Source organism: Ursus americanus, chromosome 22 (assembly GCF_024610735.1).
Source record: "Ursus americanus isolate L20-20 chromosome 22, mUrsAme1.1.p, whole genome shotgun sequence".
NCBI classification, from domain to species: Eukaryota; Metazoa; Chordata; class Mammalia; order Carnivora; family Ursidae; genus Ursus; species Ursus americanus.
The window spans coordinates 44,490,397-44,505,883 of record NC_142148.1 but is presented as its reverse complement, the minus strand read 5'-3'; the positions used below and the strand labels follow the sequence as shown (position 1 = coordinate 44,505,883).

At 38.1% G+C, this 15,487-nt stretch overlaps 1 protein-coding gene across 3 annotated transcripts in view; it reads right to left on the bottom strand.

Moving 5' to 3' along the window:
- The window catches only part of KIZ (kizuna centrosomal protein), a 134,130-nt gene that overhangs the window by 91,410 nt on the left and 27,233 nt on the right, over positions 1-15,487 (bottom strand). The gene's annotated exons all lie outside the window — the stretch shown is intronic.

Genomic DNA, 15,487 nt, shown 5'->3' with positions numbered 1-15,487 from the left:
TAAAATCTTTAAAGAAGAAGCCCACATCTCTAAGATCCCTATAAAACAAGGGGCACGGCCTGGGACCCAGTCAATAATTTTGGGCTCTGGAAACCCCGCAACCTCTCTTCATCAGAATGACAAGAAGGAGAAGCCCCCCCCCAGCAAAGAAAAGACAGTGAGTCAGTGGCCTCTGCCACAGAAGTAACGGATATGGATGTAACCAAATTATCAGAAATGGAATTCAGAGTAACAATGGTCAAGATAATGAGTAGACTTGAAAAAAGTATTCAGGAAAATATTACTGAGAATATACAATCCCTAAGGGCGGAAATGAGAGCGAATTTGACAGAAATTAAAAATTCTATGAGCCAAATGCAGGCAAAACTAGAGGCTCTGACGGCCAGGGTCACGGGAGGAAAGGGTTAGTGAATTGGAGGATGGGTTAATAGAGGAAAAAATAAAAATAGAAGATGGTCTTAAAAAAATCCATGCCCACGAATGTTGGCTACGGGAGATTACTGACTCAACGAAACGATCCAATGTTAGAATCATCGGCATCCCCGAGGGGGTGGAGAAAAACAGAGGTCTAGAAGAGATATTTGAACAAATTGTAGCTGAAAACTTCCCTAATCTAGCAAGGGAAACAAAAATTCGTGTCCAAGAGGCAGAGAGGACCCCTCCCAAGCTCAACCATGACAGACCTACACCACGTCACGTCATAGTGCATATTCGCAAATATGAGATTCAAGGAAACAGTATTGAAAGCGGCCAGGGCAAAGAAATTTCTCACGTACCAAGGCAAAGGTATCAGAATTACATCAGACCTGTCTACACAGACCTGGAACGAGAGAAAGGGTTGGGGGAGCATTTTTAAAGCTCTTTCAGAGAAAAACATGCAGCCAAGGATCCTTTATCCAGCAAGGCTGTCATTCAGAATTGATGGAGAAATAAAGACATTTCAGAATCGACAGTCACTAGCCAATTTCGTAACCACAAAACCAGCCCTACAGGAGGTATTACGGGGGGTTCTATAAAAGTAAAAAGGCCCCAAGAGTGATACAAAACAGAAAGTCACAGCCAATACAAACAAAGACTTTACTGACAACATGGCAGAATTAAAAGCATATCTCTCAGTACTCAGCCTGAACATTAATGGTTTAAATTCTGGTTTCAAACGCCACAGGGTTGCAGATTGGATAAAAAGAAATGACCCATCCATTTGCTGTCTACAAGAGACTCATTTCGAACCCAAAGATGCATTCAGACTGAGAGTAAGGGGATGGAGTACCATCTTTCACGCAAATGGACCTCAAAAGAAAGCTGGGGTAGCAATTCTCATATCAGATAAATTGGATTTTAAACTACAGACTATAGTTAGAGATGCAGAAGGGCACTATATTATTCTTAAAGGAAGTATTCAACAAGTGGATATGACAATTTTAAATATATATGCCCCCAACAGGGGAGCAGCAAGATACACAAGCCAACTCTTAACCAGAATAAAGAGACATATAGATAAAAATACATTAATAGTAGGGGACCTCAACACTCCACTCTCAGAAATAGACAGAACACCCTGGCAAAAACTAAGCAAAGAATCAAAGGCTTTGAATGCCATACTCGACGAGTTGGACCTCTTAGATATATATAGAACACTACACCCCAGAACCAAAGAATACTCATTCTATTCTAATGCCCATGGAACATTTTCAAGAATAGACCATGTTCTGGGACACAAAACAGGTCTCAGCCGATACCAAAAGATTGAAATTATCCCCTGCATATTCTCAGACCACAACGCTCTGAAATTGGAACTCAACCACAAGGAAAAATTTGGAAGAAACTCAAACACTTGGAGACTAAGAACCATCCTGCTCAGGAATGACTCGATAAACCAGGAAATCAAAAATCAAATTAAACAATTTATGGAGACCAATGAGAATGAAAATACAACAGTCCAAAACCTATGGGATACTGCAAAGGCAGTCCTAAGGGGGAAATACATAGCCATCCAAGCCTCACTCAAAAGAATAGAAGAATCTAAAATGCAGTTTTTATATTCTCACCTCAAGAAGCTGGAACAGCAACAGAGGGACAGGCCTAATCCACGCACAAGGAAGCAGTTGACCAAAATTAAAGCTGAAATCAATCAAGCAGAAACCAGAAGTACAGTAGAGCAGATCAACAGGACTAGAAGCTGGTTCTTGGAGAGAATCAATAAAATTGACAGACCACTGGCAAGACTTATCCAAAAGAAAAGAGAAAGGACCCAGATTATTAAAATTATGAATGAAAAAGGAGAGGTCACGACGAACACCATTGAAATTGGAAGGATTATTAGAAATTTTTATCAACAGCTATATGCCAATAAACTAAGCAATCTGGAAGAGATGGAATCCTTCCTGGAAACCTATAAACTACCAAGATTGAAAAAGGAAGAAATTGATTTCTTAAACAGGCCAATTAATTATGAAGAAATTGAGTCAGTGATAAACAACCTTCCAAATAACAAAACTCCAGGCCCGGACGGTTTTCCTGGGGAATTCTACCAAACATTCAAAGAAGAAATAATACCTATTCTCCTAAAGCTATTTCAAAAAATAGAAACAGAAGGAAAGCTACCAAACTCATTCTATGAGGCCAATATTACCTTGATCCCCAAACCAGGCAAAGACCCCCTCAAAAAGGAGAATTACAGACCGATTTCCCTAATGAATATGGACGCCAAAATCCTCAACAAGATACTTGCTAATAGAATCCAACAGTTCATTAAAAGGATTATCCACCACGATCAAGTGGGATTCATACCTGGGATGCAAGCGTGGTTCAATATTCGCAAATCAATCAGCGTGATACATCATATCAACAAGAAAAGATTCAAGAACCATATGATCCTCTCAATCGATGCCGAAAAAACATTTGACAAAATACAGCATCCTTTCCTGATTAAAACCCTTCAGAGTGTAGCAATAGAAGGTACATTTCTCAATCTCATAAAAGCCATCTATGAAAAGCCTACTGCAAATATTATTCTCAATGGGGAAAAGCTGGAAGCCTTTCCCTTAAGATCAGGAACACGACAAGGATGCCCACTCTCGCCACTATTATTCAACATAGTACTAGAAGTCCTTGCAACAGCAATCAGACAACAAAAAGGGATCAAAGGTATTCAAATCGGCAAAGAAGAAGTCAAAATGTCTCTCTTCGCAGACGACATGATACTCTATATGGAAAACCCAAAAGAAGCCACTCCCAAACTATTAGAAGTTATACAGCAATTCAGTAACGTGGCGGGATACAAAATCAATGCTCAGAAATCAGTTGCATTTCTGTACACGAATAACGAGAACGAAGAAAGAGAAATCAGGGAATCCATCCCATTTACAATAGCACCAAAAACCATACGTTACCTTGGAATTAACTTAACCAGAGACGTAAAGGACCTTTATTCTAGAAACTATAAATCACTCTTAAAAGACATTGAGGAAGACATAAAAAGATGGAAAGATATTCCATGCTCATGGATCGGAAGAATTAACATAGTTAAAATGTCCATGCTACCCAGAGCAATCTACACTTTCAATGCTATCCCGATCAAAATACCGAGAACGTTTTTCAAAGAACTGGAACAAATAGTCCTTAAATTTGTATGGAACCAGAAAAGACCCCGAATCTCCAAGGAACTGTTGAAAAGGAAAAACAAAGCTGGGGGCATCACAATGCCGGATTTCGAGCTGTACTACAAAGCTGTGATCACAAAGACAGCATGGTACTGGCACAAAAACAGACACATAGACCAATGGAACAGAATAGAGAGCCCAGAAATGGACCCTCAGCTCTTTGGGCAACTAATATTTGATAAAGCAGGAAAAAACATCCGGTGGGAAAAAGACAGTCTCTTCAATAAATGGTGCTGGGAAAATTGGACAGCTACATGCAAAAGAATGAAACTTGACCACTATCTCACACCATACACAAAAATAAACTCCAAATGGATGAAAGACCTCGATGTGAGACAGGAATCCATCAAAATTCTAGAGGAGAACATAGGCAGCAACCTCTACGACATCAGCCAAAGCAACCTTTTTCATGACACATCCCCAAAGGCAAGAGAAACAAAAGATAAAATGAATTTATGGGACTTCATCAAGATTAAAAGTTTCTGCACATCCAAGGAAACAGTCAGAAAAACTAAGAGGCAGCCCACGGAATGGGAGAAGATATTTGCAAATGACACTACAGATAAAGGACTGGTATCCAAGATCTACAAAGAACTTCTCAAACTCAATACACGAGAAACAAATAAACAAATCAAAAAATGGGCAGAAGATATGAACAGACACTTTTCCAATGAAGACATACAAATGGCTAACAGACACATGAAAAAATGTTCAAAATCATTAGCCATCAAGGAAATTCAAATCAAAACCACACTGAGATACCACCTTACGCCAGTTAGAATGGCAAAAATAGACAAGGCAAGAAACAACAATTGTTGGAGAGGATGTGGAGAAAGGGGATCCCTCCTACATTGTTGGTGGGAATGCAAGTTGGTACAGCCACTCTGGAAAACCGTGTGGAGGTCCCTTAAAAAGTTAAAAATTGAGCTACCCTATGATCCAGCCATTGCACTACTGGGTGTTTACCCCAAAGATACAGACGTAGTGAAGAGAAGGGCCATATGCACCCCAATGTTCATAGCAGCAATGTCCACAATAGCTAAATCGTGGAAGGAGCCGAGATGCCCTGCAACAGATGACTGGATTAAGAAGTTGTGGTCCATATATACAATGGAATATTACTCAGCAATCAGAAAGAATGAGTTCTCAACATTTGCTACAACATGGACGGCACTGGAGGAGATAATGCTTAGTGAAATAAGTCAAGCAGAGAAAGACAACTATCATATGATTTCTCTCATCTATGGAACATAAGAACTAGAATGATCAGTAGGGGAAGAAAGGGATAAAGAAAGGGGGGGTAATCAGAAGGGGGAATGAAACATGAGAGACTATGGACTACGAGAAACAAACTGAGGGCTACAGAGGGGAGGGGGGTGGGGGAATGGGATAGACCGGTGATGGGTAGTAAGGAGGGCACATATTGCATGGTGCACTGGGTGTTATACACAACTAATGAATCATCGAGCCTTACATCGAAAACCGGGGATGTACTGTATGGTGACTAACATAATATAATAAAAAATCATTATTAATAAAAAAAAAAAAAAAAGAAATACTCCTCAACTCATTCTATGAGGCCAATCCCTAACACCAAAACCAGACAAAGATGTCTCAAAAAAGGAAAACTACAAACCAATATATCTCATTAATATAGATGTTAAAATTCTCAACAAAATACTAGTGAACAGAATTTGGCAACACATAAAAGGAATTATACATCATTATTATGTAGGATTTAGGCCGGGAATACAAAATTGGTTCAACATATGAAAATCAAGTAATGTAATACACTATATTAATAAAGGGGAAAAAACCCAAAAGATTATCTCCATAGACAAAGAAAAAGCATTTGACAAAATCCAACACATGTTCATGATAAAAAGCACCATACAAACTAGGAATAAAAGGGAACTCCCTCAAACTGGTAAAATGCATCTATGGAAAACATAGCTAACATCACAGCCAATGGTGAAAGACTGAAAGCTTCTCTCCCGAAGATCAGGATTAACACAAGAATGTTTGCTTTCACCATTTCTATTTAACAAGACATGCAGATTCTAGGCAGGATACTATGGGCAAGAAAAAGAAATGGAAGGCACCTAGATTTCAAGGGAAGAAGTAAAACTATCTGTATTGGCAGATGACACGATCTCATATAAAGGAAAACCTAAGGAATCACAAGAAATAGTTAGAGGTAATAAACAAGTTCAGCAAGGTTGCAGGATACAAGATCAATATACAATTAGAAATAATGTATTTCTAGGGGCGCCTGGGTGGCACAGTGGTTAAGCGTCTGCCTTCGGCTCAGGGCGTGATCCCGGCGTTCTGGGATCGAGCCCCACATCAGGCTCCTCCGCTATGAGCCTGCTTCTTCCTCTCCCACTCCCCCTGCTTGTGTTCCCTCTCTAGCTGGCTGTCTCTCTCTGTCAAATAAATAAATAAAATCTTAAAAAAAAAAAAAAAAAGAAATAATGTATTTCTATATATTAGCAATGAACAATTTGAAACTGAAATCAGAAAACAATTCTATATACAATAGCATAAAAACACAGAATAAATTTAAAAAGAAGTATAAGACTTGTACACTGAAAACTATAAACCACTGATGAAAGAAATTAAGGAAGGCCTAAATAAATAGACATTTTGTGTTCAAGGAGCATAAGACTTAATGTTGTTAAGATGACCAAATCTTACTCCCAAATTGATCTACATATTCAATGCAATCTCTATCAAAATCCCAACTGGCATTCTTACAGAAATTGGCCAGCTGACACTAAAATTCATATGGAAATACAAGGAACCCAGGATAACCAAAACAATTTTCCAAAATAAGAGCAAACTTGGAGACCTAATATTTTTCCACTTTCAAAATTTACTACAAAACCAGGGTAATTGTAGACTCCACTGGCATAAGGATATACATAAAGATCAATGGACAAGAATTCAGAGTCCAGAAATATCCATACATCTACAGTATACTGCCTTTCTTAGAGACATTTTTATAGCGTAGTTTTAAAAGTTCAAGGCTAGAAGGGGCTGGAATCGATTATTTCCCTTCCTCCACACATAGATAGAACCTTCTGAGGTTGGTATTTCCCTTCCTTTAGGTCAGTTAGGCTCTGGTCAGTTTCTCCTGAGGGTAGATCTTCTTAAGAACAGAATGCTCTCATGTATTTAAAAAATGGTTACTTTTCCCCTGCCCATGCCTGAATTATAAGGGGATTTTTCTCTGATATTCACTGTGCAGACCTGTTAAAACTCCCTGGAATTAAAACACAAAAAAGTGGGGGAAGGAGGACTATGACTAGGTCTCCCCGGAGTTTTTATCTCTCAGACCTGTCTATGCTGAGCCTCTGGCAATTTGTCAATTACAGTGCGTTTCTCTATCCTGGCACTGATTATTATAGTGGTTTCAGCTCTGCTCTAATAAGCTGTGATTCTCTGTATTCCCTACTGGTCTCTCCAAATTTAGAGGCAGCAGATTGCTCCATAACCTCACTTCTCTGAGAGATCTAAGAAGAGTTGCTGATTTTTTGGTTTGTTCAGCTTTTTACTTGGGAGGGTGGTGTGGTGACTTCCAAACTTCTTAAATGTTGGACCGGAAATCAGACTACATCGTAATTTCAGCCACTGAATATTATCCTATTCTATAAATGTACCGTAGTTTATTTAAGCAGTCTTGTTTTGATGGACCTTGGTTTGTTTCTCACCATCTACCATTCGAAATCATGCTACAATGATTATCATTGAGCATATGCCTCTAGGCATACATACAAGTACATTAACAAGACAGCTTTTTAGAACTGAAATTGCTGGGCTAAGACTGACTTATAGGATATTACCATTTCACCATCCAAAGAGGTCATCATGCCATTGTTAAGAATTCTCCATTGAACCATATTGTTTAAACAGCAAAATAATAGTAATCAACATCTTGACTCATCGATATAAATATTTGTGATTTCTGTACCTTTTATAATCGAGAAGCTGATATAAATGAACAAAGACAAATTTTAAAACAGGCGAAAATCACCTATTACCATTGTCCTAATCTAACAACTACTCTCATTTTTCCTGTGCTCAAAAAAAAAAAGTTTCTAAATACATGGCTTTAAGTGATGGGCTACTGTGGAGAACTTGAGGTCACTTAGTGAAAACTCAAGGCAAGTCAATGATCAGACTTGTGAGTTGGGGAGGCCTTTGATTTTTCACTTTCAAGACCCATTTAGGGAATGTTAATGAACCAATACTAGAGTGATTACTAACTCAGCACAGGGAGCATACACCTCCCTCTTCGTTGGTCTGCTGAAGGCCAAAATGTAAAGCAAAGGAGTGGGAATGTCTTAGAGATGAGAAAGCCACTTAGGGAGGGCCAAAGGAAGTGTCCCTGACTACTACTTTCAACCAGTAATTCTCTAAGTCCTCTGACATACTAAGAGACCAAAGACTCCACATCCATTCCCACTGAACAAAGAACCCCAAGAGAACAACAATATTTAAATAGTAACCCACACAATCAACAAAAGTAGCATGTAATAATGTTTTAACTTACAGTAAAACCTTCTAGAACCACAATAAATGAAAAACAGCAACAACAACAACAACAATTCAAGATAGCACTGTTAACAAAGGGTACTTCTTAAAAGCAGGAGAAATTATAAATCCCTACAACAGCAAATGGTTATAAAGTGCCAATTTTGCCAAGCCTTCCAGGCTTTCTAGAATATGGAACAAATATACTAATTACTGATATACTAATTAATGAGAACATTACATTTTAGTGGCCTATAAAAATCAGGAGTTATGAAAAGGTGGCCCTTAACTATGCACAAAATCAAAATCTATGGGTTGGGGCATTTTTTCACCTGTAGGACCAAAACAGACAACTTGCATTTGAGGACATGTTGAGACCCAATAGGAAGTTTTTGCTGCTATATTTCTAGTTGTTGTTTTTTGGGGAAGGAGGGTTAAGTTTTTGATATAATTTCAATGTTGCAGGAATCATAAGAAAAACTCCCCTTATATCTTTTAACTAGATTTATCAATTGTTTACATTTTGCCCATTTGTTTTATCATTCTCTTTCCCTCTACATAGATGAGAATGTTTATACACACACACACACACACACACACACACACACACACACACAATTTTTTCCTAAACCATTTGAGAATAACTTGGAGATACCTGGCCCATCTCCCCCAAACATTTCAGTGTGTATTTCCTAAGCATAGGGGCATTCTCCTTCATGAGCAGACACAGTTCAAAAATCAGGAAACTTAACATTGATAAAATGCTATTTTCTATCCCACAGTCCACATTCAAATTTTGTCACTTGGCCTAATAATGCCCCTTATATAGCTATCTTTTTTCCCACGTTCAGGATCCAATCTAGAGTCATGTCTCTTGAGTCTCCTTTAATCTGGAACACCTCCTTAGTCTTTCTTTGTCATTCTTGACCTTGACATTTTTTAAGAATACAGGCTGGCTACTTTGCCCACTGTCTCTCAATGTGTATTTGACTGATATTTCCTCATGTTTATGTTCAGGCTATGCATTTTTGGCAGGAAGACCACAGAAGTATGTTCCTAGCTTTTCAGTAACAGGAATAATACTCTGATAAAGCAAGTTTATTGGGATGGGAGTTAACCCCCCAATCCTCCCACTATCAAGCATAATAATTAGAAATATTCCCTTAAAAACCTGACATCTTGGGGCATCCGGGTGGTTCAGTTGGTTAACTGTCTGATTTTTGGTTTTGCCTCAGGTCAGTGTGGAGTTTGCTTGAGATTCTCTCTCCCTCTCCCTCTACCCCTCCCCCTGCTCATGCTCTCTCTCTCAAATAAATAAATCTAAAAAAACCCACAAAACTTGACCTCCTTAAAAAAAACCAAAAAATTAAAAAAAAAAACCAAGACTGACAACAACGTAATGTCATTTTAAACCTATTATATTAAATTTTAGAAATTAAAATTATTATACCCAATTCTGGATTGGGTCCTAGAACAGAAAAAGGACATTGATGGAAAAACTGGTGAAATATGAATAAAGTCCGGAGTTTAGTTAATAGTAATACAGATTTTTAGATTTGGCAAATGGGGCACTGTAATGTAGGTTGTTGACAACTGTGTGAACTGGGTGAGGGATCCAAGGCAACTGTACTGTCTCTGTAAGTTTTCTGCAAATCTAAAATTATTCTAGAATAAAAAATTTACTTAAAAAATAACCCCTGGGAAGTGGGGTGTTGGGGACATCACTTAAGGGTACAAACTTGCAATGAGTAGGAAATAAGTCCTAGAGACCTAATGTACAATATAGTGAATATAGACAACGATATTATATTATAATCACCAAACTTGCTAAGAGACTAGAACTCAATTATTCTAACCACTGAAAGGAAATGGTAATTATGTAATGAGATAGAGGTGCTAATTATCACTACAATGGCAATCATATTACAACATACAAATGTATCAAATTAACCTGTTATATACCTTAAATTTATACAATATGTCAAATATATTTCAATAAAAAAATAAATAAAACAACAAAAACAATAAAAAATCCCCGGTATTGATGAAGGTTAGGGGAAACAGAAGCTCCTTTATTGTTGATAGCAAAATAAAGAGGCAAAATCCTCTGACAGCAAACAGGACAAATAAACATCCTTATTGCCTTTGATTCTGTAATTTTACCAGGAAACACCTTAAGGAAGTAAGCCTAACGGGGGGGGGGGGGGAAGCAATGTGATAAGTTCATTTGCAGCATTATTTACAATCATGAAAAGTTAGAAGCAAACAGGGCAAGATTATGAAGTCACAAAAATGAGGCAAATGAAGACTATGGTATAACGACGGAAATGCTTAGATATGGCAAGTGAAAAAAATCCAAAATTATATATTCAGTATGCTTATACCTATGTAAAGAAAAATCTAACATAGGAAAAAGAAATTAACCAAAATATGCTTTTTTAGGATTATGCCAGGAAAATGAACATTGCTCTGCTCAACTCTTTCTTTTTCCAATTTAACAAGTTTAAGTTGACTTAAACTGTTAAAAATAATTTCATTGAGCTATAATTCACATACCATAAAATTCATCCTTTTAAAGTATACAATTCAGGGGTTTCCGTATAGTCATAGGTGTGTAGCCATCACCACAATCGATTTTAAGAACATTTTATCACCTCCAAAGAAACCCTGTACCCTTTAGCAATCACTCCCCATCCTCCCTGACCAGCCCCCAGCCCTAGGCAACCACTTATCTATGCACCATTTTACATTTCTGCCAGCAATTATATAAACTTTTATAACAAAAAAATTTACAAGAAACCTGTAAGAATTAACTGCTGCTCGCTATTAGGCAATGTTACATTTGAACTGGCTCGACGTTCACAAAGTAAAATAGTGGCTCCAGTAAAATCCAAGCTGGGCTTCTGCAGTTGGCAGCTTTCCCGTTCGCTAAGATCAGGCAGTGAGACAGGTGCCTCTTTTTAAAAATAGTCTGTCATTTTGTTTGCTTAGCAACAGGAAATAGGGTGGTCTTTAATCTTAAAATTCTGACATTGTTATGTGTCTCACAAGCAGTTTTTAAGCCAGGAAAGCTGAAGAAAGAATGCTGTGTTTCACATTATTGTTGACACTGATATAACATTAGGAATTGAAAAGTCTTTGAGAGATAGATGTTATTGCCAAAAGAAGGGGTGTGTATCAGTATTTAAGGATCTAACATAATGATCAATGTTTCTCCGCCTTCCTATTACTTTCTGTAGCTCAGTGCTTGAGGTAAATCTCTAATCCAGGATTTCAGTTCAGTTCTTCCTTTTCCCCTGACACAGTTACCCATCTGTAGTTTCTCTAAAAATTTTAGGAGTTGCAGAAAGTGATAGCAAAGCAAATGAATACAACTGAAAAATACTCATGAGTGAACAGAAGGTAACTTTTAAAACCAGGACTTCATCTTTACTGGGAGAAACGGGAGGGGACATACACAGGGAGAGATCAACAACTTTAGAATTATTGTAATGATGAAAAATAAAATAAGATAAAAACAGAGAGGGAGGCAAAAACAGAGAGGGAGGGAGTTAAGAGACTCTTAACTAAAGGAAACAAACTGAGGGCTGCTAGAGGGGAGGTGGGATGGGGATGGGGAAACAGGGTGATGGGCATTAAGGAGGGCACTTGATGGAATGAACACGGGTGTCATGTGCAACTGATGAATCACTAAATTCTGCCCTGAAACTAATAATGCACTATATGTTAACTAAACTGAATATAAATAAAAAAATTTTTAAATGAATTATTGTAATGATGACTTAGTTAATAATTACTAACTACAGTTGTCAAAGCAGGTAGATCTTAACCATTAGTGTATTTTGAAAAATACATTTATGTTATATTTCACACTTTGCAAAATGCTGAGAAAATCTTAATTTTTTTCTTACTATATTATTATTTTTTGCACAGACAAGGCAATTGAAAAGTATCAGGATGAATACAGAATGGAAATGGAGCTATCAGACCAAATTTCCAGTTTTCACACAGTACAATGATAACTTTTAGTTTCTATGTAAGCAAGTCCTTAAGTCACATTGAGATTTTTTTTAAGGATTTTATTCATTCATTTGTCAGAGAAAGAGAGAGAGAGTGCACACAAGCAGGGGGAGCAGCAGGCAGAGGGAGAAGCAGGTTCCCTGCTGAGCAAGGAACCCAGTTCAGGACTCAATCCCAGGACCTGGGGATCATGACCTGAGCAAAAGGAAGACATTTAACCGACTGAGCCACCCAGGCGTCCCAGTCACACTGAAATTTTTTAAAAATCCCTTAATAAAAACTTACATATAGGGGCACCTGGGTGGCTCAGTCAGTTAAGCATCTGCCTTCAGCTCAGGTCATGATCCCAGGGTCCTGGGACTGGGTCCCACGTTGGGCTCCCTGCTCAGCAGGGGAATCTGCTTCTCCCTTAACCTCTGCCCCTGCTCATGTGCTCTCTCTCTCACTCTCTCAAATAAAAATCTTTTTTAAAAATTTACATATAACAATTCTGAAGGAATTATTTTACTTTACCAGGTGTTATAAACTATTCAAAGACAGGACCTTTAAGGTAAGAGTGATTGAGGTTAAATGAGTTCATAAGGGCAGTGCCCTAATCCGATAGGACTGGTGTCCTCCTAAGAGGAGATACTAGAGATCTCTCTCCATGCAAATGCACAAAGAAGAGGCCATGTGAGAACACGAGAAGGGGCAGTCATCTGCAACCCAAAGAGAGAGAGGCCCTATCAGAAAGCACTTCTGCTGGCACCCTAACCCTGGACTTTCAGCTTCTGGAATTGTGAGAAAATAAATTTCCATTATTTAAGCCCCCAGTCTGTGGTATTTTGTTATGGTCACCTGAGCTAAGACATCATGTCAACACTTAACACTTCTTTCATTTTGCCACTGTGATAAATTATGGACACAATCAAATTTTTACAACTGAGGCCACAAAGAGGTATCTCCGGCCATTAAATCCAATAGTCATTGGATCTGTCTTAATTTTAAAATGGATCCATTAAATTGAGGCTTGAAAGGTATGTTCTGGAAATAATTTTGTTGGGTAAATCACTACAACATCAATCGATTACAAGTTATTATCAGTCAGTGGCTTTATGTCTCATTTCTTTAATTCATAGGTAGCCTCTCCATCCCCAGAGCTGGTGTCTCCACCATCCTCGATGAGTAGCAAGAAGTCAGCACAAAAGAATGACTACCCTGGTGTAGAATAAAGATAGAGATGATGGGGACAGTGGTGAGAGTGGTGGCAGGATCAGTGAACATTCGAGCATTTACCAGATGTCAAGCAGATTTATATTCATTACCTTTTTTTTTTTTTTACGTTATGTTAGTCACCATACAGTACATCATTAGTTTTTGATGTAGTGTTCCATGATTCATTGTTTGCGTATAACACCCAGTACTCATTACAACACGTGTCCTCCTTAATATGCATCACGGGCTACCCCATCCTCCTACCCCATCCCCTCTGAAACCCTCAGATTGTTTCCTGGAGTCCATAGTCTCTCAGGGTTCGTCTCCCCCTGATTTCCCCCTCTTCAGTTTTCCCTTCCTTCCCCTAATGTCTTCTGTGCTACTCCTTATGTTCCACACATTCATTACCTTTTCTTATCCTCAAAACAACCATTACTATTTCCCTGCTCTTATGGAACTTAGTTAGCCAGGCTGAACAATTTGCTCTTGGTCACAAGATTCAGACCCATACACGAGGACTCCAGTGCCAATCTCTTGCGATACAATACTCAAAACGAAATCAGTGAGACTCAAACTGTGTTACTGAACCACAGCTTTTTTTGAAAAACAAACAAATACAAAAATTTCTAATAATAAACTGGAAGTCTACGAGTGATTTCCTACTAAATTCAACCAGTACAAAATCAGACCTAAAATAGACTCTAAATGGAACCTCTACCTAAAAATACAATTGAGTCTATGTACAATAAATGGGAAGAGTAGGAGAAAAGCAGATAGAAACTTCAACTGAAATTTAGCATTCCTAAATTGTACCAAGCGGTGATTTTCAAAAAATAAACACATACACCTCAGCACCATCCTTTCCCCCATTACCCCCAGGCCTATGCAACTGCTGTGAATAAAACAGTACAAAGTCACGGTTTTCAAGAAGAGAAGCCTAACAAGTATCTGAGACTATCAAGACAACAGCCCTTTCTTAATATGCCTTGTGTATGCTCCATGGTTCCCACACAGGGTACTCAGGACACAACTGTGTCTCTTAGAGTTTTCTGTTCAAAAAGAAATGTGCAGAACTACATCAGAAAGGCAGAACGCCAGCTCCAGTTTCTAATTTTGAGAGATGTGAGTGAGGACAGAGGCAACTCACACACTACAACTAAAAGAGCGATTCCATCCGCAGGCAGAGTCCTTCTTCCTAAAATGCTCATGCCTTCCTCAAACTTTTTTTTATTATTGTATTAACATTATTAAACTAACTAAGCTTCTACTTCTTTTTTTTTAATTAATTAATTAATTTGAGAGAGAGAGCAAGTGCGAGCAGGGGGAAGGGTAGAGGAAGAGGAAGAGAAAGAATCTCAAGCAGACTCCTTGACGAGCACGGAGGCCGACTTGGGGCTAAATCCCACTACCCATGAGATCATGACCTGAGCTGAAATCACTAGTCAGACACTTAACCTGCTGAGTCACCCCGGTGCCCCTGGAGCTTTTATTTCTTGAGGACAGATTACCGAAAGTTGGATTGCTAGCACAAAGCACATGTGTACAGCCAACCCCCTGCACAGTCAAAAATCTGTATATAACTTTTGACTCCCTTAAAACTTTAACTACTAATAGCCTCCTGCTGACCAGATGTCTTATCTATAACATAAACAGTCGATTAACACAATTTTTGTATGGTACATGTGTTATATACTGTATTCTTAAAATAACACAAGCCAGAAAAAAGAAAATCATAAGTACATTTATAGTACCACACATATATTTTTAAAAATCTGTGTATAAGTGGACCTGTACAGCGCAAACCCATGTTGTTCAAGGATCAACTGTATATTTGTGATAATTATTGCCAGGTTCCTTTCCAAAAAAATTCTAGCATGAATTCATTTTTTTCAGACTACATGAAAAAGACTATTTTTTTCTAATACACTATTTCATAGAATATAAGTATATGAAGTTTGTAAAATCTTCTAAAGAATAAGAAATCAATATTTGTTCTCCTATGGAGACTTCTGTAATCCCTTGTACTATCGAAGGGAGAAAAGAAACAGTGTTTTCCACAAAATTTGTCTTCCTCT